Source organism: Convolutriloba macropyga, chromosome 3 (genome assembly GCF_964194025.1).
Source record: "Convolutriloba macropyga chromosome 3, txConMacr16.3, whole genome shotgun sequence".
NCBI lineage: Eukaryota > Metazoa > Xenacoelomorpha > Acoela > Convolutidae > Convolutriloba > Convolutriloba macropyga.
In genome coordinates, this window is record NC_134470.1 from 35359157 (window position 1) to 35387112 (window position 27956).

Below are 27956 nucleotides of genomic sequence, written 5' to 3' on the forward strand. Positions count from 1 at the left end.
TGGACGTGAAATAGTTTCGCTAACTTTCTCAGACATTTTAATTTGTACCCCTTTGTGATCACAGATGTTAAAATTTTCGGGATCTTCAATATTTAATGACCAACAATGAGTCACACCACAACTACGGTTGTAATTTTACAAGGCTTGTTACACGAGCATTGCCATTAGAAAATTGTGAGGACTCGTAATTGTACTAATTGTCATTTGTTGTTTTGTCTAAAAATGAGGACACCCTGATATCATTGTGTTCAACAACGGCAAAATTGTCGTTAGAAGATTTCAAGCCATGGGACCAAAGTTTCATAATTAAAGTTGTAGGACGGATATAGAATATATTGAATTTTAATTTTTGAAGGAGAACAACCAATGGACGTTCACTTTTGTTAAAAACTCTTTCAATCGGGCAAGCAAAGCCGAAATCAGTTTTCCAACTACTACTGACAGAAACCGAAGCGAACTTAAACCTCACGCCCATTGACTTATTTGGGAAACAAGTCATTAAGGTAGCAAATCAAATAGTTCATTTTTTCTATAGAAATGATCTCTCTCAGTTTTTTATCTTGTTTTTTAGAGCCGAAACTTTCTATGTTTTCCTTTGCAAGCAACTTATCTAGCCACACTCAATTATTTTCCTAATTGAAGCTGACTATTCATTACTATTGTAAATTATTATGAAACAATCACACTGACATACAGGGTATCAGTACACAGAAAAAAAGAATACAACCTTCCGAAGCTGTTGTCTCTCTCAAGCTCGACATAACAGCCTGAATTTAAAAGTGACTTTTGAGGAGTCACTCAACCCATACTTACGTAATACTCTTTTCTCACATATCATTTTTTTGAACTGAGGCTTGCTTGTTATGGGGCGTTTTGGGTGGTGCAACGGTATTTGGTAGAGTTTGGATCTGGTTGAATATGATTACCAGCAACTAAAAATTTCTATTGACTGGTGAATTACCATCTAAATCAACGACCAACAATGAGTCACACCACAACTACAATTGTAATTTTACAAGGCTTGTTACACGAGCATTGCCATTAGAAAAATGTGAGGACTCGTAATTGTACTGATTGTCATTTGTTGTTTTGTCTCAAAATGAGGACACCCTGATGTCATTGTGTTGAACAACGACAAATTTTCGTTAGAAGAATTCAAGCCATGGGACCAAAGTTCCATAATTAATGTTGTAGGACGGATATCAAATATATTCAATTTTAAATTTTGCAGGAGAACAACCAATGGACGTTCACTTTTGTTAACAACTCTTTCAATTGGGCAAGCGAAACCGAAATCAGTTTCCAAGTACTACTGACAGTAACCGAAGGTAACTTCAATCTCAAACCCATTAATTTATAGTGGAAACAACTCATTAAGGTAGCAAATTAGATAGTTCTTTTTTTCTGCAGAAATGATCACTCTCAGTTTATTTTATCTTGACTTTAAAGCCCAAATTTTCTATGTTTTTTTGCCAGCAATTTAACTAGACACACCCAATTATTTTCCTCTTTGCGGCGAGACTATACCACACTATTTTAACTTATTATGAAACACTCGCTCTAACATACTCGGTATCAGTACACAGAATACAACCATCCGAAGCTTTTGTCTGTCTTAAGCTGGACACAAAAACCAGAATTTACAAGTGACTTCTGATGAGTCAATTTGCCATACTTACGTATTCATCTTTTTCCACAAATCGGTTTTATAATCAGAGGCTTGCTTGTCTTGGGGAGTTTTGGGTTGTGCTACTTTATTTGGTTAAATTAAAACCTGGTTTAATATGATTACCTGCGATTGAAATTTTCTAAAACCATTGATGAAATACGATCTAATCGAAGGACACCCATCAATTTTTTTGTGCTTTGGAAAACAAAAAACCCTTTGCAAAATTCTACAATGTGACCAATTCAGCCTTTGATGGAACGGAATCTTAATCAAATGTAGAACAAAACCAACATTTTGGCTCCAAGTCATCAACACAGCTGCAACGATTTAACCGGTTGCAACAGCAAGCTATGGATAGTGTGTTCAGTCTTCACAAGATTACGATAGATCACCTCAGAAAATAATCAACATTTTTCAAATATCACAATTAATAGCCAGAGCCTACTTTGCACAGCTTGAGCATTGGACGTGAAATAGTTTCGTTAACTTTCTCAGACATTCTAATTTGTACCCTTTTCTGATCACAGATGTTGAAATTTTTGGAATTTCAATATTCAATGACCATAAATGAGTCACCCCACAAAACTCTGGCTGCAACTTTACAAGGCTTGTTACAAGAGCTTTGTCATTAGAAATTTTGAGGACTCGTAATCGTACTTTTAGTCATTTGTTGTTTTGTCTTAAAATGAGTACATCCTGATATGATTGTGTTCAAAAACGGCAAAAATTGCGCTAGAGGAATTGAAGCCATGGGACCAAAGCTCCATAATTAATGTTGCTCGACGGATATCGAGTTTTTTTTTTTAATTTTCGCAGGAGAACAAACATTGGACGTTCAATTTTGTGAACAACTCTTTCAATCGGGCAGCCGAAGCCGAAATCAGTTTTCCAACTAGTACTGACATTAATGGAAGCGAACTTCAACCTCAGGCCCATTAATTTATATCAGAAACATTTCATTAAGGTAGCAAATCAAATAGTTCTTGTTTTCTGCAGAAATGATCTCTCTCAGTTTATTTTATCTTGACTTTTAAAGCCGAAACTTTCTGTGTTCTCTTTTGCAGACAAATTAACTAGCCACACTCAATTATTCTCCTGTTTGCGGCGGGACTATACCACACTATTTTAGGCTGTTATAAAACACTCGCTTTAACATACTGAGTATCAGTACACAGAATACAACTATCCGAAGCTGTTGTCTGTCTCAAGCTGGACACAAAAACCGGAATTTACAAGTGACAAGTGACTTCTGATGAGTCACTTTGTCCACACTGACGTATTACTTTCTTCCCATACATCCGTTTCTTAATCCGCAACTTGCTTGTCTTGGGAAGTTTTGGGGGGTGCTACTTTATTTGGTTAAATTACAATCTGGCTTAATATGATTACCTGCGATTGAAATATTCTAATACCATTGATGAAATACCATCTAATCGAAGGAAACCCATCAATTTGTTTGTGCTTTGGAAAAACACGATAACTCTTTGCAATATTCTACAATGTGACCATTTCAGCCTTTGATGGAACGGAATCACAATCAAATGTAGAACAAAACCAACAATTTGGCCCCAAGTCGTCAACACAGCAGCAAAATAGATAGTAATTTTTTCTGCAGAAATGATCTCTCTCCGTTTATTTTATCTTGACTTTTAAAGCCGAAACATCCTATGTTTTCTTCTGCAGGCAAATTAACTAGCCACGCTCAATTATTCTCCTGTTTGCGGCGGGACTATACCACACTATTTTAAGCTGTTAAAAAACACTCGCTTTAACAAACTGGGTATCAGTACACAGAATACAACCATCCGAAGCTGTTGTCTGGTTCAAGCTGGACACAAAAACCAAAATTTACAAGTGACTTCTGATGAGTCACTTTGTCCATAATTACGTATTACTTTCTTCCCATACATCAGTTTTTTAATCTGCGACTTGCTTGTCTTGGGGAGTTTTGGGTGGTGCTACTTTATTTGGTTAAATTAAAATCTGGTTTAATATGATTACCTGAGATTGAAATATTCTAATACTGTTGATGAAATACCATCTAATCGAAGGAAATCCATCAATTTGTTTGTGCTTTGGAAAAACACAAAAAGCGTTTGCAATATTCTACAATGTGACCTTTTCAGCCTTTGATGGAACGGAATCACAATCAAATGTAGAACAAAACCAACAATTTGGCCCCAAGTCGTCAACACAGCTGCAATTATTTACCCGTTGCAACAGCTAGCTATGGATAAATTATTCATGTCGTCACAAGATTACGGTAAATCACCTCAGAAATTAATCAATATTTTGCAAATATCACAATTAATAGCCAGAGCATACTTTGCACAACTTGAGCATTGGACGTGAAATAGTTTCGCTAACTTTCTCAGACATTCTGATTTGTACCCCTTTGTGATCACAGATGTTGAAATTTTTGGGATCTTCAATATTCAATGACCAAAAATGAGTCACACCACAATTCCGACTGCAATTTTACAAGACTTGTTACACGAGCTTTGCCATTAGAAATTGTGAGGACTCGTAATTGTACTTTTAGTCATTTGTTGTTTTGTCTCAAAATGAGGACACCCTGATATGATTGTGTTCAAAAACAGCAAAAATTGCGCTAGAGGAATTGAAGCCATGGGACCAAAGCTCCATAATTAATGTTGCTCAACAGATATCGAATTTATTTATTTTTAATTTTTGCAGGAGAACAAACATTGGACGTTCAATATTGTGAACCACTCTTTCAATCGGGCAAGCGAAGCCGAAATCAGTTTTCCAACTAGTAATGACAGTAATGGAAGCGAACTTCAACCTCATGCCCATTGATTTATATGGGAAACAACTCATTAGGGTAGCCAATTAGATAGTTCTTTTTTTTTGCAGAAATGATCTCTCTCAGTTTATTTTATCTTGACATTTAAAGTCCAAATTTTCTATGTTTTCTTTTGCCAGCAAATTAACTAGCCACACTCAATTATTCTCCTGTTTGTGGCAGGACTATACCACACTATTTTAAGCTATTATGAAACACTCCACGGGAATATACCACAATATTTTAAGCTATTATGAAACACTCGCTCTAACATACTGGGTATCAGTACACAGAATACAACCATCCGAAGCTGTTGTCTGTCTCAAGCTGGACACAAAAACCAGAATCTACAAGTGACTTCTGATGAGTCAATTTGTCTGTACTTACGTATTACTCTCTTCCCATACATCAGTTTTTTAATCTGTGACTTGCTTGTCTTGGGGAGTTTTGCGTGGTGCTACTTTATTTAGTTAAATTAAAATCTGGTTTAATATGATTACCTGCGATTGAAATATTCTAATACCATTGATGAAATAACATCTAATGAAATGTAACCCATCAATTTGCTTGTGTTTTGAAAAAAACAAAACGCCTTTCTAATATCCTACTATGTGACTATTTCAGCCTTTGATGGAACGGAATCTCAATCAAATGTGGAACAAAACCAATCATTTGGCCCCAAGTCATCAACACAGCTGCAACTATTTACCCGTTGCAACAACTACCTATGGATAGTTTATTCATGTCTTCACAAGATTACGGTAGATCACCACAGAAATTAATCAATATTTTTCAAATATCACAATTAATAGCCAGAGCCTACTTTGCACAATTTGAGCATTGGACGTGAAATAGTTTCGCTAAATTTCTCAGACATTCTAAATTGCACCCCTTTGTGATCACAGATGTTGAAATTTTTGGGACCTTCAATATTTAATGACCAAAAATGAGTCACACTACAACTCCGACTGCAATTTTACAAGACTTGTTACACGAGCTTTGCTATTAGAAAATTGTGAGGACTCGTAATCGTACTTTTAGTCATTTGTTGTTTTGTCTCAAAATGAGGACACCCTGATATCATGGTGTTCAACAACGGCAAAATTTGCGCTAGAGAAATTCAAGCCATGGGACCAAAGTTCCATAATTAATGTTGTTAGACGGATATCGAATATAATCATTTTTAGTTTTTGTAGGAGAACAACCATTGGACGTTCAATTTTTTGAACAACTCGATCAATCGGGCAAGCGAAGCCGAAATCAGTTTTCCGACTAGTACTGACAGTAATGGAAAGGAACTTCAACGTCAGGCCCATTGATTTATGTGGGAAACAACTCATTAAAGTAGCAATTTAAGTAGTTCTTTTTTCTGCAAAAATGATCTCTCTCAGTTTTTTTATCTTCACTTTTAAAGCCAAAACTTTCTGTGTTCTCTCTTGCAGACAAATAACTAGCCACACTCAATTATTCTCCTGTTTGCGGCGGGACTATACCACACTATTTTAAGCTATTATGAAGCACTCGCTTTAACATACTGGGTATCAGTACACAGAATACAACCATTCGAAGCTGCTGTCTGTTTCAAGTTGAACACAAAAACCATAAATCACAGGCTACTTGTGTTGAGCCATTTAGCCCATACTTACGTATTACTCGCTTCCCATACATCAGTTTTCTAAATCTGACGCTTGCTTGTATTGGTGAGCTTCGGTTGGTGCTATGTTATTTGGTTAAATTATAATCTGGTTTAATATGATTAACTGCGATTGAAATTTTCTAATACCATTGATGAAATACCATCTAATGAAATGTAACCCATCAATTTGCTTGTGTTTTGAAAAAAAAACAAAACCCCTTTCTAATATGCTACAATGTGACTATTTCAGCCTTTGATGGAACGGAATCTCAATCAAATGTAGAACAAAACAATTAATTTGGCTCCAAGTCATCAACACAGCTGCAACTTTTTACCCGTTGCAACAGCTAGCTATGGTTAGTTTATTCAAGTCTTAACAAAATAACGATGGATCACCTCAGAAAATAATCAACATTTTTCAAATATCACATTTAATAGCCAGAACCTAATTTGCACGACTTGAGCATTGGACGTCAAATAGTTTCGCTAACTTTCTCAGACATCCTAATTTGTACCCCTTTGTGATCGCAGGTGATGAAATTTGTGGGATCTTCCATATTCAATGACCAAAAATTAGCCAGACCACAACTCCGACTGCAATTTTACAAGGCTTGTTACACGAGCTTTGCAATTAGAAAACTGTGAGTACTCGTAATCGTACTTATAGTCATTTGTTGTTTTGTTGTTTGTGTTCAACAATGGCAAAATTTGCGTTAGAGGAATTCAAGCCATGGGACCAAAGTTCCATAATTAATGTTGCTAGAAGGATATCGAATATATCCGAGTTTAATTTTTGCAGGAGAACAACCATTGTTCGTTTACTTTTGTGAACAACTCTTTCAATCGGGCAAGCGAAGCCGAAATCAGTTTTCCAACTAGTGCTGACAGTATTCGAATGAAGTCCAATCTCAAGCCCATTGATTTATATGGGAAACAACTCATTAAGGTAGCAAAATAGATAGTAATTTTTTCTGCAGAAATGATCTCTCTCCGTTTATTTTATCTTGACATTTAAAGCCGAAACATCCTATGTTTTCTTCTGCAGGCAAATTAACTAGCCACAATCAATTATTCTCCTGTTTGCGGCGGGAATATACCACACTATTTTAAGCTATTATGAAACACTCGCTCTAACATACTGGGTATCAGTACACAGAATACAACCATCCAAAGCTGTTGTCTATCTCAAGCTGGACACAAAATCCAGAATTTACAGGTAACTTCTGTTGAGTCACTTAGACCATACTTACGTATTACTCTCTTCCCATACATCAGTCTTTTAAATCTGAGGCTTGCTTGTCTTGGGGAGCTTTGGTTGGTTCTACGGTATTTGGTTAAATTAAAATCTGGTTTAATATGATTACCTGCAATTGAAATTTTCTGAAACCATTGATGAAATACCATCTAATCAAATGAAATCCATCAATCTGTTTGTGTTTTGGAAACACAAAAACCTGCAGGAGATCAACCACTGGCCGTTCACTTTTGTGAACAACCCTTTCAATCGGGCAAGCGAAGCCGAAATCAGTTTTCCAACTAGTACTGACAATACTCGAAGGGAAGTTCAATCTCAGGCCCATTGATTTATATGGGAAACAACTCGTTAAGGTAGCAAATTAGATATTTCATTTTTTCTGCAGAAATGATCGCTCTCAGTTTATTTTATCTTGACCTTTAAAGCCGAAACTTTCTGTGTTCTCTTTTGCAGACAAAAAACTAGCCACACTCAATTATTCTCTTGTTTGCGGAGGGACTATACCAAACTATTTTAAGCTATTATGAAACACTCGCTGTAACATACTTGTATCAGTACACGGAATACAACCATCCAACTATTTACCCGTTGCAACAGCTACCTATGGATAGTTTATTCATGTCTTCACAAGATTACGGTAGATCACCACAGAAATTAATCAATATTTTTCAAATATCACAATTAATAGCCAGAGCCTACTTTGCACAATTTGAGCATTGCACGTGAAATAGTTTCGCTAAATTTCTCAGACATTCTAAATTGCACCCCTTTGTGATCACAGATGTTGAAATTTTTGGGACCTTCAATATTTAATGACCAAAAATGAGTCACACTACAACTCAGACTGCAATTTTACAAGACTTGTTACACGAGCTTTGCTATTAGAAAATTGTGAGGACTCGTAATCGTACTTTTAGTCATTTGTTGTTTTGTCTCAAAATGAGGACACCCTGATATCATGGTGTTCAACAATGGCAAAATTTGCGCTAGAGAAATTCAAGCCATGGGACCAAAGTTCCATAATTAATGTTGTTAGACGGATATCGAATATACTCATTTTTAGTTTTTGTAGGAGAACAACCATTGGACGTTCAATTTTTTGAACAACTCGGTCAATCGGGCAAGCGAACCTGAAATCAGTTTTCCGACTAGTACTGACAGTAATGGAAAGGAACTTCAACCTCAGGCCCATTGATTTATGTGGGAAACAACTCATTAAAGTAGCAATTTAAGTAGTTCTTTTTTCTGCAAAAATGATCTCTCTCAGTTTTTTTATCTTCACTTTTAAAGCCAAAACTTTCTAAGTTCTCTCTTGCAGACAAATAACTAGCCACACTCAATTATTCTCCTGTTTGCGGCGGGACTATACCACACTATTTTAAGCTATTATGAAGCACTCGCTTTAACATACTGGGTATCAGTACACAGAATACAACCATCCGAAGCTGCTGTCTGTTTCAAGTTGAACACAAAAGCCAGATATCACAGGCTACTTCTGTTGAGCCATTTAGCCCATACTTACGTATTACTCGCTTCCCATACATCAGTTTTCTAAATCTGACGCTTGCTTGTCTTGGTGAGCTTCGGTTGGTGCTATGTTATTTGGTTAAACTATAATCTGGTTTAATATGATTAACTGCGATTGAAATTTTCTAATACCATTGATGAAATACCATCTAATGAAATGTAACCCATCAATTTGCTTGTGTTTTGAAAAAAAAACAAAACCCCTTTCTAATATGCTACAATGTGACTATTTCAGCCTTTGATGGAACGGAATCTCAATCAAATGTAGAACAAAACAATTAATTTGGCTCCAAGTCATCAACACAGCTGCAACTTTTTACCCGTTGCAACAGCTAGCTATGGTTAGTTTATTCAAGTCTTAACAAAATAACGATGGATCACCTCAGAAAATAATCAACATTTTTCAAATATCACATTTAATAGCCAGAACCTACTTTGCACAACTTGAGCATTGGACGTCAAATAGTTTCGCTAACTTTCTCAGACATCCTAATTTATACCCCTTTGTGATCGCAGGTGAAAAAATTTGTGGGATCTTCCATATTCAATGACCAAAAATGAGCCAGACCACAAATCCGACTGCAATTTTACAAGGCTTGTTATACGAGCTTTGCAATTAGAAAACTGTGAGTACTCGTAATCGTACTTATAGTCATTTGTTGTTTTGTTGTTTGTGTTCAACAATGGCAAAATTTGCGTTAGAGGAATTCAAGCCATGGGACCAAAGTTCCATAATTAATGTTGCTAGAAGGATATCGAATATATCCGAGTTTAATTTTTGCAGGAGAACAACCATTGTTCGTTTACTTTTGTGAACAACTCTTTCAATCGGGCAAGTGAAGCCGAAATCAGTTTTCCAACTAGTGCTGACAGTATTCGAAGTGAATTCCAATCTCAAGCCCATTGATTTATATGGGAAACAACTCATTAAGGTAGCAAAATAGATAGTAATTTTTTCTGCAGAAATGATCTCTCTCCGTTTATTTTATCTTGACTTTTAAAGCCGAAACATCCTATGTTTTCTTCTGCAGGCAAATTAACTAGCCACAATCAATTATTCTCCTGTTTGCGGCGGGACTATACCACACTATTTTAAGCTATTATGAAACACTCGCTCTAACATACTGGGTATCAGTACACAGAATACAACCATCCAAAGCTGTTGTCTATCTCAAGCTGGACACAAAATCCAGAATTTACAGGTAACTTCTGTTGAGTCACTTAGACCATACTTACGTATTACTCTCTTCCCATACATCAGTCTTTTAAATCTGAGGCTTGCTTGCATTGGGGCGCTTTGGTTGGTTCTACGGTATTTGGTTAAATTAAAATCTGGTTTAATATGATTACCTGCAATTGAAATTTTCTGAAACCATTGATGAAATACCATCTAATCAAATGAAATCCATCAATCTGTTTGTGTTTTGGAAACACAAAAACCTGCAGGAGATCAACCACTGGCCGTTCACTTTTGTGAACAACCCTTTCAATCGGGCAAGCGAAGCCGGAATCAGTTTTCCAACTAGTACTGACAATAATCGAAGGGAAGTTCAATCTCAGGCCCATTGATTTATATGGGAAACAACTCGTTAAGGTAGCAAATTAAATAGTTCATTTTTTCTGCAGAAATGATCGCTCTCAGTTTATTTTATCTTGACCATTAAAGCCGAAACTTTCTGTGTTCTCTTTTGCAGACAAATAACTAGCCACAATCAATTATTCTCTTGTTTGCGGAGGGACTATACCAAACTATTTTAAGCTATTATGAAACACTCGCTTTAACATACTGTGTATCAGTACACGGAATACAACCATCCAAAGCTGGACACAAATGCCAGAAATCACAGGTGACTTCTGTTGAGTCATTTAGCCCATACTTACGTATTACTCGCTTCCCATACATCAGTTTTCTAAATCTGAGGCTGTCTTGTCTTGGGGAGCTTTTGTTGGTGCTACGTTATTTGGTTAAATTAAAATCTGTTTTAATATGATTAACTGCGATTGAAATTTTCTAATACCATTGATGAAATACCATCTAATGAAATGTAACGCATCAATTTGCTTGTGTTTTAAAACAAACAAAACCCCTTTCTTATATCCTACTATGTGACTATTTCAGCTTTTGATGGAACGGAATCTCAATCAAATGTAGAACAAAACCATTAATTTGGCTCCAAGTCATCAACACAGCTGCAACTATTTACCCGTTGCAACAGCTAGCTATGGATAGTTTATTCAAGTCTTCACAAGATAACGATGGATCACCTCAGAAAATAATCAACATTTTTCAAATATCACAATTAATAGCCAGAACCTTCTTTGCACAACTTGAGCATTGGACGTCAAATAGTTTCGCTAACTTTCTCAGACATCCTAATTTGTACCCCTTTGTGATCGCAGATGATGAAATTTATAGGATCTTCAATATTCAATGACCAAAAAATGAGTCAGACCACAACTCCGACTGCAATTTTACAAGGCTTGTTATACGAGCTTTGCAGTTAGAAAATTGTGAGTAATCGTAATCGTACTTATAGTCATTTGTTGTTTTGTTGTTTGTGTTCAACAATGGCAAAATTTGCGTCCGAGGAATTCAAGACATGGGACTAAAGTTCCATAATTAATGTTGCTAGAAGGATATCGAATATATCCAAGTTTATTTTTTGCAGGAGAACAACCATTGGACGTTCACTTTTGTGAACAACTCTTTCAATCGGGCAATCGAAGCCGAAATCAGTTTTTCAACCAGTGCTGACAGTAGTCGAAGCGAAGTCCAATCTCAAGCCCATTGATTTATATGGGAAACAACTCATTAAGGTAGCAAAATAGATAGTAATTTTTTCTGCAGAAATGATCTCTCTCAGTTTATTTCATCTTGACTTTTAAAGCCGAAACTTCCTATGTTTTCTTCTGCAGGCAAATTAACTAGCCACAATCAATTATTCTCCTGTTTGAGGCGGGACTATACCACACTATTTTAAGCTATTATGAAACACTCGCTTTAACATACTGTGTATCATTACACGGAATACAACCGTCCGAAGCTGGACACAAATGCCAGAAATCACAGGTGACTTCTGTCGAGTCATTTAGCCCATACTTACGTATTACTCGCTTCCCATACATCAGTTTTCTAAATCTGAGGCTTTCTTGTCTTGGGGAGCTTTTGTTGGTGCTACGTTATTTGGTTAAATTAAAATCTGTTTTAATATGATTAACTGCGATTGAAATTTTCTAATACCATTGATGAAATACCATCTAATGAAATGTAACCCATCAATTTGCTTGTGTTTTGAAAAAAACAAAACCCCTTTCTAATATCCTACTATGTGACTATTTCAGCTTTTGATGGAACGGAATCTCAATCAAATGTAGAACAAAACCATTAATTTGGCTCCAAGTCATCAACACAGCTGCAACTATTTACCCGTTGCAACAGCTAGCTATGGATAGTTTATTCAAGTCTTCACAAGATAACGATGGATCACCTCAGAAAATAATCAACATTTTTCAAATATCACAATTAATAGCCAGAACCTTCTTTGCACAACTTGAGCATTGGACGTCAAATAGTTTCGCTAACTTTCTCAGACATCCTAATTTGTACCCCTTTGTGATCGCAGATGATGAAATTTATAGGATCTTCAATATTCAATGACCAAAAAATGAGTCAGACCACAACTCCGACTGCAATTTTACAAGGCTTGTTATACGAGCTTTGCAGTTAGAAAATTGTGAGTAATCGTAATCGTACTTATAGTCATTTGTTGTTTTGTTGTTTGTGTTCAACAATGGCAAAATTTGCGACAGAGGAATTCAAGACATGGGACTGAAGTTCCATAATTAATGTTGCTAGAAGGATATCGAATATATCCGAGTTTATTTTTTGCAGGAGAACAACCATTGGACGTTCACTTTTGTGAACAACTCTTTCAATCGGGCAAGCGAAGCCGAAATCAGTTTTCCAACTAGTGCTGACAGTATTTGAAGCGGAGTCCAATCTCAAGCCCATTGATTTATATGGGAAACAACTCATTAAGGTAGCAAAATAGATAGTAATTTTTTCTGCAGAAATGATCTCTCTCAGTTTATTTTATCTTGACTTTTAAAGCCGAAACTTCCTATGTTTTCTTCTGCAGGCAAATTAACTAGCCACAATCAATTATTCTCCTGTTTGAGGCGGGACTATACCACACTATTTTAAGCTATTATGAAACACTCGCTTTAACATACTGGGTATCATTACACGGAATACAACCATCCGAAGCTGGACACAAATGCCAGAAATCACACGTGACTTCTGTTGAGTCATTTAGCCCATACTTACGTATTACTCGCTTCCCATACATCAGTTTTCTAAATCTGAGGTTTGCTTGTCTTGGGGAGTTTTGCGTGGTGCTACTTTATTTAGTTAAATTAAAATCTGGTTTAATATGATTACCTGCGATTGAAATATTCTAATACCATTGATGAAATAACATCTAATGAAATGTAACCCATCAATTTGCTTGTGTTTTGAAAAAAACAAAACCCCTTTCTAATATCCTACTATGTGAATATTTCAGCTTTTGATGGAACGGAATCTCAATCAAATGTAGAACAAAACCATTAATTTGGCTCCAAGTCATCAACACAGCTGCAACTATTTACCCGTTGCAACAGCTAGCTATGGATAGTTTATTCAAGTCTTCACAAGATAACGATGGATCACCTCAGAAAATAATCAACATTTTTCAAATATCACAATTAATAGCCAGAACCTTCTTTGCACAACTTGAGCATTGGACGTCAAATAGTTTCGCTAACTTTCTCAGACATCCTAATTTGTACCCCTTTGTGATCGCAGATGATGAAATTTATAGGATCTTCAATATTCAATGACCAAAAAATGAGTCAGACCACAACTCCGACTGCAATTTTACAAGGCTTGTTATACGAGCTTTGCAGTTAGAAAATTGTGAGTAATCGTAATCGTACTTATAGTCATTTGTTGTTTTGTTGTTTGTGTTCAACAATGGCAAAATTTGCGACAGAGGAATTCAAGACATGGGACTGAAGTTCCATAATTAATGTTGCTAGAAGGATATCGAATATATCCGAGTTTATTTTTTGCAGGAGAACAACCATTGGACGTTCACTTTTGTGAACAACTCTTTCAATCGGGCAATCGAAGCCGAAATCAGTTTTTCAACCAGTGCTGACAGTAGTCGAAGCAAAGTCCAATCTCAAGCCCATTGATTTATATGGGAAACAACTCATTAAGGTAGCAAAAAAGATAATAATTTTTTCTGCAGAAATGATCTCTCTCAGTTTATTTTATCTTGACTTTTAAAGCCGAAACTTCCTATGTTTTCTTCTGCAGGCAAATTAACTAGCCACAATCAATTATTCTCCTGTTTGAGGCGGGACTATACCACACTATTTTAAACTATTATGAAACACTCGCTTTAACATACTGGGTATCATTACACGGAATACAACCATCCGAAGCTGGACACAAATGCCAGAAATCACAGGTGACTTCTGTCGAGTCATTTAGCCCATACTTACGTATTACTCTCTTCCCATACATCGGTCTTTTAAATCTGAGGCTTGCTTGTCTTAGGGAGCTTTGGTTGGTGCTACGGTATTTGGTTAAATTAAATTCTGGTTTAATATGAATACCTGCGACTGAAATTTCCTAAAACCATTAATGAAATACCATCTAATCAAATGAACTCCATCAATCTGTTTGTGCTTTGGAAACACAAAAACCTGCAGGAGATCAACCATTGGCCGTTCACTTTTGTGATCAATTCTTTCAATCGGGCAAGCGAAGACGAAATCAGTTTTCCAACTAGTACTGACAATAATCGAAGGGAAGTTCAATCTCAGGCCCATTGATTTATATGGGAAACAACTCATTAAGGTACTAAATTAGATAGTTCATTTTTTCTGCAGAAATGATCTCTCTCAGTTTATTTTATCTTGACCTTTAAAGCCGAAACTTTTTGTGTTCTCTTTTGCAGACAAATAAGTAGCCACACTCAATTATTCTCCTGTTTGCCGAGGGACTATGCCACACTATTTTAAGCTATTATGAAACACTCGCTTTAACATACTGGGTATCAGTACACGGAATACAACCATCCGAAGCTGGACACAAATGCCAGAAATCACAGGTGACTTTTGTTGAGTCATTTAGCCCATACTTACGTATTACTCGCTTCCCATACTTAGTTTTCTAAATCTGAGGCTTGTTTGTCTTGGGGAGTTTTGTTTGGTGCTACTTTGTTTGGTTAAATCAAAATATGGTTTAATATGATTACCTGCGATTGAAATATTCCAATATCATTGATGAAAAACCATCTAATCGAAAGAAACCCATCAATTGGTTTGTGCTTTGGAACACACAAAAACCCTTTGCAATATTCTACAATGTGACCATATCAGCCCTTGATGGAACGGAATCTCAATCAAATGTAGAACAAAACCAACAATTTGGCCCCAAGTCATCAACACAGTGGCAACTATTTACCCGTTGCAACAGCTAGCTATGGATAGTTTATTCAAGTCTTCACAAGATAACAATGAACCACCTCAGAAAATAATCAACATTTTTCAAATATCACAATTAATAGCCAGAACCTTCTTTGCACAACTTGAGCATTGGACGTCAAATAGTTTCGCTAACTTTCTCAGACATCCTAATTTGTACCCCTTTGTGATCGCAGATGATGAAATTTATGGAATCTTCAATATTCAATGACCAAAAATGAGTCAGACCACAACTCCGGCTGCAATTTTACAAGGCTTGTTATACGAGCTTTGCAGTTAGAAAATTGTGAGTAATCGTAATCGTACTTATAGTCATTTGTTGTTTTGTTGTTTGTGTTCAACAATGGCAAAATTTGCGTTAGAGGAATTCAAGACATGGGACTAAAGTTCCATAATTAATGTTGCTAGACGGATATCGAATATAATCATTTTTAATTTTTGCAGGAGAACAACCATTGGACGTTCAATTTTTTGAACAACTCTATCAATCGGGCAAGCGAAGCCGAAATCATTTTTCCAACTAGTACTCACAGTAATGGAAGAGAACTTTAACCTCAGGCCCATTGATTTATGTGGGAAACAACTCATTAAGGTAGCAATTTAAATAGTTCTTTTTCTGCAGAAATGATCTCTCTCAGTTTTTTCATCTTCACTTTTACAGCCAAAACCTTCTGTGTTCTCTTTTGCAGACAAAAAACTAGCCACACTCAATTATTCTCATGTTTCCGGCGGGACTATACCACACTATTTTAAGCTATTATGAAACACTCGCTTTAACATACTGGGTATCAGTAAACAGAATACAAAAGCTGTTGTCTGTTTCAAGCTGAACACAAAAACCAGAAATCACAGGTGACTTCTGTTGAGTCATTTAGCCCATACTTACGTATTACTCGCTTCCCATAAATCAGTTTTCTAAATCTGAGGCTTGCGTGTTTTGGGGAGCTTTGGTTGGTTCTGCGGTATTTGGTTAAATTAAAATCTGGTTTAATCTGATTACCTGCAATTGAAATTTTCTAAAACCATTGATGAAATACCATCTGATCAAATAAAATCCATCAATCTGTTTGTGTTTTGAAAAAAAAAACAAAACCCCCTTCTAATATCCTACAATGTGACTATTTCAGCCTTTGATGGAACGGAATCTCAATCAAATGTAGAACAAAACCAACAATTTGGCTCCAAGTCATCAACACAGCTGCAACTATTTACCCGTTGCAACAGCTAGCTTTGGATAGTTTATTCATGTCTTCACAAGATTACGATGGATCACCTAGGAAAAAAATCAACGTTTTTCAAATATCACAATTAATAGCCAGAGCCTACTTTGCACAACTTGAGCATTGGACGTCAAATAGTTTCGCTAATTTTCTCAGACATTCTAAATTGTACCCCTTTGTGATCGCAGATGAAGAAATTTTTTGGATCTTTAATATTCAATGACCAAAAATGAGTCAGACCACAACTCCGACTGCAATTTTACAAGGCTTGTTATACGAGCTTTGCAATTAGAAAATTGTGAGTACTCGTAATCGTACTTTTAGTTATTTGTGGTTTTGTCTCAAAATGAGGACACCCTGATATCATTGTGTTCAACAACGGCAAAATCTGCGTTAGAGGAATTCAAGCCAAGGGACCAAAGTTCCATAATTAATGTTGTTAGACGGATATCGAATATATTCGATTTCAATTTTTGCAGGAGAACAACCATTGGACGTCTACTTTTGTGAACCACTCTTTCAATCGGGCAAGCGAAGCCGCAATCAGTTTTCCAACTAGTACTGACAGTAATGGAAGCGAACTTCAACCTCTTGCCCATTGATTTATATGGGAAACAACTCATTAAGGTACCGAATTAGATAGTTATTTTTTTGCAGAAATGATCTCTCTCAGTTTATTTTATCTTGACTTTTAAAGCCGAAACTTCCTCTGTTTTCTTTTGCAGGCAAATTAACTAGCCACACTGAGTTATTCTCCTGTTTTTGGCGGGACTATACCCCACTATTTTAACCTATTATGAAATACTCGCTCTAACATACTGGTTATCAGTACACAGAATACAACCATCCGAAGCTGAGTCTGTCTCAAGGTGGACACAAAAGCCAGAATTTACAGGTGACTTCTGTTGAGTCACTTAGCCCATACTTACATATTACTCTCTTCCCATACATCAGTCTTTTAAATCTGAGGCTTGCTTGTCTTGGGGAGTTTTGGGTGGTGCTACGGTATTTGGTTAAACTAAAATCTGGTTTAATATGATTAACTGCGATTGAAAATTATTAATACCATTGATGAAATACCATCTAATGAAATGAAACCCATCAATTTGTTTGTGCTTTGGAAAACACAAAACTCCTTTGCAATATCTTACAATGTGACCATTTCAGCCTTTGATGGAACGGAGTCTCAATCAAATGTAGAACAAAACCAACATTTCGGCGCCAAGTCATCAACATGGCTGCAACGATTTGACCGGTTGCAACAGCAAGCTATGGATAGTGCATTCAGTCTCCCATTGATTAGGATGGATCGCCTCAGAAAAATAATCAACTGTTTTCAAAAACCACAATTTACAGCCAGCGCCTACTTTAAACAACTTGAGCATTGAACGAGAACTAGTTTCGACAACTTTCTGACACTCTAAATTGTACTCATTTGTGATCACAGATGATGAAGTTTTTGGAACCTTCAAAAATCATGGACCAGAACTTAGTCAATCCACAACTATGGCTGCAAGATTATATGGCTTGTTAAACGAGCTGTGCCATTAGAAAATTGTGAGGAGTCGTAATTTTTGCTTATAGTCATTTGTTGTTTTGTCTCAAAATGAGGAAACCCCGATATCATTCTGTTCAACAGCGGCAAAGTTTGCGTTGGAGGAATTCAAGCCATGGGACTGAATTTCCAAAACTGTTGCAAGGTGGATATCGAATATACTAATCTTAAATTATTGCAGCAAAACAACAAATGGTCGTTCACTTTTGTGAACAACTCTTTCAAACGCGCAAGCGAAGCCAAAATCAGTTTTTCCAATTGGTACTGACGGAAACCGAAGGAGACATCAACCTCACGCCCATTGACTCATATGGGAAACAACTCATTAAAGTAGCAAATTAGATAGTTCATTTTTTCTGCAGAAATGATCTCTCTCAGTTTATTTTATCCTGATTTTTAAAGCGGAAACTTTTTATGTTTTTTTTGCGAGCAAATTAACTAGCCACACTCAATTATTCTCCTGTTTGCGGGACTATACCACACTATTGTAAACTATTGTGAAACACTCGCTCTGATATACAGGGTATCAGTACACAGAATACAACCTTCCGAAGCTGTTGTCTTTCTCAAGCTCGACATAAAAATAGGAAAATATAAAATAGCGGTTCAACATGTTAAGCCAGAATTTACAAGTGACTTCTGATGAGTCACTTAACCCATACTTACGCTTTACTCTCTTCTCATATTTCTGTTTTTTAAATCTGAGGCTTGCTTGTCTTGGGGCGTTTTGGTGGGAGCTAAAGTATTTGGTTAAGTTAAAATCTGGTTGAATATGATTACATGCAATTGAAAATTTCTAATACCGCATCATTGGTTATTTAGAATGGATAGTTTCATCTCTTAGCCGACTATAAAAATCATTTCTGTAGTTTGCCCGGGTATTTCCAATTATACCCTCAAAGTCCCCCTTTTTTACTCGTGGCCCTTTTTACTGGGATGGCCCTTATTGTCAGGGAAGCCATTAAGGACAGTTGCCAGGGATGAGTTGAAATTTTTAAGAAATATAGGATAATACTTACCAAAATAGCTTTTAACTAACTATTACTTGCCTTAACCCTATATAATCTGGATTTCTTTTGCACACATACCAAGAATATACTCAATTCCATCGCATTGTATAATACGCCCAAAAGACTGCAAAAATGAAAGCGTGAGAAAAATCTTTGCAAAACTTTCTCTAGAAGAGATTGCTAATCCAAATAAACTTGACGCCTTCTTCAATTTACCAATTGATACCTGGCAACGGCATATAATGACAGCGCTTCAATACGATAAAGATTAACATACCGAATTATTCCTCTTGATGTAATGCATTTTGACTGTTTGAAAACGTTCGATAGGTTATTTGATGTAGAAGGGTACTGTACTAATAATAAAAAGCACGTGCTCTCAAAGATTTATCACGACCCAAAATTGCTGGTTTCTCAAGACCAGGTGTTATGATCAAGGTCTGATCTTTATTCTACGCCATCTGCAGTGAAATTTGATCATTACTGTTTTGGCTATTTAAGATCTTTGATCAAGTCATCCAAACCATGCACCCATTCAATCATTGAATTATAATACAACAAGGAGACTCGTTAATGTGCGTTCGCACATGATGTTCCGACCCGCGCTCATCTACATTTTTTACTTAACTGTCTTTTGACTTATATTTTTGACAAAGATAATCAAAAATAGATGTTTGATTTTAAAAAAAATCGTTGCACAACCAAACTAATAATTGAACTAAGTAATGCCATGCCTCATTACATTGAGATCTGCCGTTAAACAAAATACGAGATAAAAAACTAAAACAACAAAAACAAAAAAAGCAAAAGCAAAAATTTCACGGCAAAAACTCAATATCTAAATATAAAAGCACCCAGTAACAACGTCAAATTACAATCAGACAAAACCCTAACTACACAAATTTATTTTTTCCTAACTAAACAGCAGATTAGATTTTTGCTTAATGAGATTAGGTAACAAGTCGACAAAAATAAGAATTAATGAGGCGAAATTCGAAAATCAGTCAACAGATTTCAAACCAAATAATTTCAAAAATCTTAAAAATCTTTAGCTTTTGAGAGATAAAATTACTCAAATATACCTAAAAAATTCTTGATAAATATGCTTAAAAGTTATAACTAAACCAATAGGACCTGTATTTGGTTGGATTAAGCCATAGAAACTGACTAAAGATGCAAAACACTAAAAAAATACAAACAACTAATTACAAACATTACGAAAACACAAATTAGTGAAGTCATTAAAATTTAGCTATTACCTGAATACCATGTATTTGTATTTCAATTTCTATATATGCTAAATCAACAAACTTTATGATGAATGAATAAATAAATTCAATTGGGCCTTATTTGAAAATCATTGGGATTTGTTATTAGGCGATTGTGCTAAAGGAAGAGAAAAAGAATCAGAAATACATCATTCACATAACTTTTTATGAAAGCGCATATCGTACAACAAACAAAACATCAATTAAGCCATAATATCGGTGAACATGTTATTTTTAAAATACACAGAACTGTGTGGGACCTCTCAATGATGAGAATAAGTTACAAGTTGACAAAAAGAAAACAAAAACTGCAAAATTTGAAAAAGCCTGTAAAATGTATAATATCATAAACTTTGAGACTATTCGCAATAAAGCGACTGCTTCGGCTAATATCATTTAATCAATCATCAATTACAAGCCTATGAGTCCGGTCACCATTTTACGGATACCTAAAATATAAAAAAAACAGGTAAAAAAGCAAATTAAAACAAATTGGGCGATAAATGTGCCACAGCCATTAAAACGTTTACATTTCAGTATAAAATTTCTTGTTTCTTGGGGATTCTTGTTTTTAACAATTTGACTCCAATAAATCAACAAACATGAAAAAATACATTAAAACCACGAAATTTTTGAGAAAAACCGTGGTATCAACGCCATTAAATTCAATAGCTTTCAACGGAACAAATATTAATCCTCCGACCCCATTTGGCAGTGGTGAAACTATATAATCAACTGAGGTTTTTTTTTTCATTTGTACGATTTAAACCAATCGATTCGTTTGCCGCCGTGGAGTGAGTGTTATGATTAGATATCCTATCTAGCCTAAAATGTTGCATTGATCTGGGTGGTTTTTCAAATTTCGGGCGGGATTTTTTGTGGTATCATGGGGGTTTTAGAATATAAGAGATGTGAAACCTGTTTTCTGCTGTTTTGAAAGAGGTCATCGTATGCTTTTTTAAAAGAAATTAATTGTTTAATTGTTAATTGTCTTTTTGTATAAAAAATGATTTCGGTTAACTTTTCTCAGCTGTAATTAATCTTTAGCAGGAGTAATTCAACATATCGCATCAGGTACTTTCCTACCGTAATGCTGTACGAAACTTTCAGTATTGAATGCGGAAACATAACTGCATCGACAACATTTTATAACTGAATTCCAGATTTCAAAATTAACGTTTTGATAAAAATTGAGGGACGCGGTTAATGAAGAATCATTTAGACGCGAAGGATTCACGAATGAAAGAGGGAGTGATTGAACTTTCTTGATATCAAATATGGATTTCAGCAAAACAACAATTTAAAGGGCTCAGTGAAATTCAATCCCATTCTCTCAAAGTATGCAACATTCAATTGCATTAGTAACATTTACAAAAAATCACTTACAGTTCCATAAGTTCAAAACAAATCATGTACAATTCAGAATTGTGATGAATAATTTGTTGCATTAATTATTCCAATCAAATTACAAAGGACAACATGTCTAACATGAAGTAGACATCAAATTATATACAATTAAACTTAAAATCCATCAATTAGAAGAATCTGCCCAATGAATTAGAATCAGGATCCAATTAGTATTGTTGCAAGTAAAGCTTTGATTTTGAGCTATTTGATTTTGTTAAGTGGCATATTAGAAGCAGTTGTCCCCGGTAAACGAAAAATAAAAGCATAATACCTTACCTAATTTTCCTATAAATGTTGCAATTATTGTGAGTCACAAAAAATAAATTATCAGTGAAACAGTTTTGTTTCAGTACGTTTTAAATTCTTCTTAGAGTCACAAAAAACTTCGACCTTAGACCCAGGTTATCTGTTTTTCCAGCAAAATCTACCGATTTTTTTTTTCAATTGACTGTATCACAACAGCTGAACAATTCAGACGAAAAAAAGACGAGTGCATTATGAACTTTATCAAAGAGGTTCTTTGGAAGTGTATTTGGAAAATTAAAACTCTCAATTCCCTGAAAATTATTTTTTTAGAGATTTGACTTGACTTTCGAACTTAAATTGAATGTCAATGTGGACAAGTGATAGCTTGACGTCTGATGCAAGGTATAACTATCCTTAATTTCTCGTTGTTTCTTTTTCCAACGCTGTTACTAAGCAGGATGAATTCATTTTTGCTAAACATATTTTCAGTCCTTCCGCATGAATATAAATTACAAGGTCATTTTCTCAGTCTCCTTTTTGTTTACTTATTCAAATTTTTTCAAAGTCTACATTTGATGACAAACCACGGCGTCATCTGCGCATTTAAGAATTATAGTGTAACATCGTTGTTTGAGTACAAATAATGTTTAGAGATGTATTGAGTAAAAGGGTCCTAACACTCTGCCGTGAGAGACACACCTTTTAAAGTTTTTTTCATCCGATAAATATCCTGTAGCACTACTGACTTTTTAGGCTCCGTCAGAAAGCTTCTTTTTGCTTTTTTGAATTGAAACATGTAAATTACTCGCAAGATAACCCAAAGGTTGTATATCAACATGCTTTGAAATGTTAAAAAAATTAATCAGCATTGTGATTAATATAATAATATTCAAATTGTGGCTGTTCGTTCTCATAGGTAACAATAGGAATTGAAGGCTCCTATTTCTCTAGTAACGGGTACTTTCTTATGTTGATCGAGCAAAAACTCGGTCATTTTTTGTAGAAAATTTTTTTATAGAAAGTTTTATTGTTATAAGTTCTTATTGAAGAGGGCAATTTCTTCCATTTTGAACGCTTTTCAAGATTAAAGATTTGTTATTTCACTTCCTTTTCGTTTTCTTTTTTTATAATAATTGATTTGTTCTCTTGTTCTGTCTAGCGTTATGTTGACTAGGAAACCTTTTAAAATTTTCGGATGTTTCCCAGTGTCTTACACCTGTTTGCAGCTTCATTAGGCTAACTTTTGAGATAAACAATTCGGCTGGCAGGATACGACCTTAATGAGAAGATCAATGGAGTGGTCAAATTTTTGTCGAAAATAACAAACGTTTAGTCCCCAGTTAATTTGTCTGTTTATGCGGTTTATGTTTTTCGCCGTAAAAGTTTGAAGGGATACTCCACTGAAAGAAAGATGAGAGAGTACAACTGACTTGAAAACGTCAATTCTTAATTTCAAAGAAATTTGATTCCTTACAAGATGCAAAGAACGAATTGCATTAGCCATTTTGCTTAAAACTGAGTTCAAGCGATTTTAAAAAGTTAGGTTTCAATCAATTTGTACTCCCAGATAACGACATGCACGAGCTGGTTTGATAACTTCGCCTTTAAAAGAAAACTCTGGATCCGAAATAGTATAAAGAAATAGTATTTGTAAAGAATAACATCTCTGTTTTATCGGCATTGAAAGTGAGTTGGTTCTCTGTCAGGTATTTGTTTGTTTGTTCTAATATTTTTTCAATTTTTTGTGGAATATTTTCGATTACGTTCAAATTTGCATGTAAAATTAGTTTCATCCGCAAATTGAACAACATCTTTTTCACCTTCCAGTTTTTCAGAAAAATTGTTGATATATAACAGAAAGATAAATGGTCTTAAAATAGTTCCTTGTACAACACCATGACTAATAGTTATTTTATCTTATAAGTCAATACCCAGTTTTATACATTGTGTTCGATTTGCGGGAAAAGATTTGAGATTAAAAACTGTTGATTGAGAGAGACTGAAATTTTCAGCTTTCTTGAGAAAGATCTCAGGTGAAATTGAGTTGAAAGCTTTTGCAAGATCTAAGAACACAGCACCTGTGTTGTTGTTATCTTCCATATTTCCTATTATTTTTTCAATAAAGTAAAGCACAGCATCAGTAGACGACTTTCTGGATTGGAAACCGAATTGTTTTTTGTTCAAGAGCGCAAAATTTTCCAGGTATTCTACTAACTGATTAAGTAAAAGTCTTTCAAAAACTTGCTAAATTTGGTGTTACAGAAATTGGACGTTAATTAATTAAAACAGAAACATCTCTTTTTTGAAAATTGGTGTGATGTGTGCATCCTTAAGAATTGTTGGAAAAACTTTCTCTTGAATACAATCGTTGAATATAATCTGAAGATGTGGCCAATAGCACATTTTCCGGACTTCAATGCCCACGCATTGATGTATCCCGGCCCTGGTGCTCTGTTGTTGTCTAGATTGTCAATAACTTTATAGATTTCCCTTAAAGCAAAAGGTCTGAAGTTAAACTTTTGAATTTTCCGCTCTATTTTTTCGACGTTGAGTGGAACAATATGCCCTCTGTAGATGCCCATTTCGCTGAAATCGCTGTTAAAAGCGTTACATATTGATTTTTTGTCTTTGGTTTTTTTACCATGTTAATCAGTTTCAGTGATATTTGGAGTGTTGTTTTTCTTTCCATTTTTTTCTTACTGAATTTCCATTTCTCTTTCGAGGTTTCATTTTTTAAAAAAAATCCTCTGAAAATTGATTTTGTGATTCTTTTAACTTTCGGTTTACAAGGTTTACCTTTTAAATGACACAAATTATTCAGCATCACTTTGCGTCACTTTTTAGACAATGAAGTAACGATGTTTCTCAGCAACTAACTGTTGAATTCTTTTGTCACCAAAGGTTTAACTGAAGTAGTCTTTTTTTATTGGAAACTAATTTCATCTCTGTTGGTGCGTGTTTTTCGAGTGTTGTCAAAAAAAAACTTTTAGACTCTGCAAACATTAAACATTTCATCGCAGTTTCTCTGTTGATAAACTGTCCTCCAATCGGCAAGAGCCAAATCTCTATGAAATTTTTCATTGATTAAAATTTTTTGTATCTCGTTTAATAAAATAATTTTGTTTTTCCTCTAACAAAAAAAATTGCTCTGAAAAAAAATACATTATGATCAATATCGACAGGAGGTAAGCAGATTTTCTAACTAGGGATTTGCTCATTAGTCAAAAAAAAGTGATCTATAAAAATTCTTGTTTTCTTATGCGTGTAGTAATATCAATGTTAGATAACTTTGATCCTAGTCCAGCCGCAAAATTCTGAAGGCTTTTCTGCCCACTTACGCTGAACATAGTCAAGAAATGTTATAGTCAAGAAATAAGAGAATATTATCTGTAGTTGAGAACGCATTAGAAACCTCTGCACTTAATTCGTCTTAAAAAAAGTCACCAAACTATGATGTGGACAATAGGGGTTGTTAACAAGACATTTTTCAGTTAAAGGGTTGTCTAGTTCAAGCCACAACGTTTCAAAATATTTCGGATCAGCTAACTCAAATTCCCTTCTGCGTTTAAATTTTTTTCTTAGGAACCCAAATTCCTACACCCCCACCCTAAGCTGCTCTTGTTTGATGTGACCAGTTTTTATGCAAAAAATTGTGCTCAGCGCTGAGGTTTGTATCCGAGCTTTGTTCTTCGCTCATCCCAGTTTCAGTTACCATAACAATAGTTTCAGGGTCCAGCTGCAGGAACAACTTTGATATATCTTGATACTTATTTTGTATGCTGCAAGCGTTGAAAAGTAGAAATTTAATGCCATTTTGATCGCCAAATTAAACAACATCCAAAGTAGAAAATTTTGAAGCATCGAATTTTCCAGGATTTTTTCTATGTCACCACACTGAAGCAAAAAAACCTTCTGCTAAGAAAGAATGAAACTCTACGAACAGCCGCAATGAATAATAAAATCAGCATTCTCTGGAAAAAAACAGCAAATTTTCTAAATTATTATGGTTTTTTATTACTTGAGTTAGGTAACGTTGCTTAATGTATACCTGGTTTGTCGCATTTCCCAAAAAACTACCAAATAAAAATAAATGGTAAAAGTATTATGCCAAAAAAGTTACTCAACTCAAGCAAAGATTAAATTTCTATGTAATTTTCGAGGTTGAACTGTATTCTGTGATGCTGGTAGGTTATGAGTTATTTTATGTTAACGTTTGTTTTCTACCATATTTTCTGTACCGCCATTATTTGGATGCACTCCGTCAAAACGTAACTCAACGATTAATAGCGCATTTTTCAAAACCTCAAGTTGTGACCAGGGATATGAGCCATCAAGCTCCAGGCTTATAATTTCTAGATGATGATTGAAATTAGATATTTCCTCGTTGTTTGTTCTCCTTCCATAGCAACCATCTCTTACCGGACCAATATTGCATATAGCAACACAATGAAGTTTGAATTTTTGCACACTTTTCTTGACTGTTATTTTTAGTTGAGTTGCTGCCTCCTGTCCAGAAATAACTTTGTCAATATAATTATGATGACATGTACAATAAATGTTTCCGTTTTGGCTCCAGGGGAATAGCAATCAACTAAATTAGAAATATCTCCTATTGTTGCAGATGAATATGCGTGGATTGCAGTCTGGTGCAAAATGTCATGCTGATTTACTTTCCGAAATGTACTATCAGATATAACTAATTGACCGGCAAATCGGGGTACCATTTTTGGTTGATAAATTTTCAGTGGAGGATCAAAATGGCTGTTACTTTTTGACGTCTCCTGTCTCTCAAGTAAATTATCAATAACTTTAGAAGTGTGTGTTTTGAAAAATTCGATATCTTTTTCCATGCGATCAATAGTTTCTTTTTGATGTCCGACAGTTAATTTTTGCATTTCATAGATCTTTTTCAAGTTTTGGTATGATATTGTTTTTTCGTTGGAATTTTTAAGCTTTGCAATTAGTTCTTCTTTGTTGTTTTTCTCAAAAACTTTTTTTGAAAACATGGTGACAACGCGTATTTGCTCTAATTGAGACTTTAAGAAAAATCTAAAACAACTTCATTTTTCGTTGGTGATCTGAAAATAAATAAAAAATTGTGACTAGAGATAAGATTGGAATGACCTCACCGGTGATGAAGCAGGAAGAATGCCCAATAAGAATTTGTCTTCCTTTTGATGTCTTTATGTTCGAGATGAATTCAAAAAATATTCGAGATGAATTCAAAAAACAAGAGATTTTTTGATCGTCGTATTATAGGATACCCAAAAACTGTGAGATTTGAAAGAATACCCAGTAATGTAACAGCTTCAGAGAAAAAGAAGGTCGAAAAAACTTGCTCTGTATTTCAATTCAAAAAGAAGCGAATAAAGCGACATAAAAATGGTTATTTCTATAAAGTTGAATTGACTTCTCTGGATGGTTTTGTGCTGGATTTCAAATCGAAGTTTTGGTTCAAATTGAGATGTTTCATTAAACAAAAAGATTTTCAAATATCTGAAAAAGCTGCCCTGTTTGATTTTTTGTCCTAATAACTTACTTGTACATTATGGCAGCAATCATTGAACGTTATTTTCTGAAAACACATTATTGAATACCGAGCAGATTTTTTATTCAAAACGTCACTCGTTTGATTTCTTAAAACAATCTTAAAACTTTGGATAAACAAGATTTTATTGATATAGGACGGCAGTTCTCAGGCTTCTTGGGACTTTTTTTCCACAAAATTGCAATAAAAGCATTTTCCGAGGTCAATTGGATTATGCGATAATTTAATGCATATAATTATAAACTGTTGAATGAGTACTTTAATAACGGTAC

At 35.0% G+C, this 27956-nt stretch overlaps 1 protein-coding gene across 2 annotated transcripts in view; it reads right to left on the reverse strand.

Annotated features, from left to right (window-relative positions):
• LOC142337036 (tyrosine-protein kinase CSK-like) overlaps nucleotides 1–19612 on the reverse strand; it is a 65226-nt gene extending 45614 nt beyond the window's left edge. Inside the window, exon 1 of one of the 2 annotated variants that reach the window (XM_075386077.1) lies at nucleotides 19493–19612. The gene's annotated coding sequence lies outside the window, so the exon portion shown is untranslated. The remainder of the gene's footprint in view (nucleotides 1–19492) is intronic. The other variant, XM_075386078.1, reaches the window with a different exon arrangement.
• Nucleotides 19613–27956: the final 8344 nt, after the last annotated feature.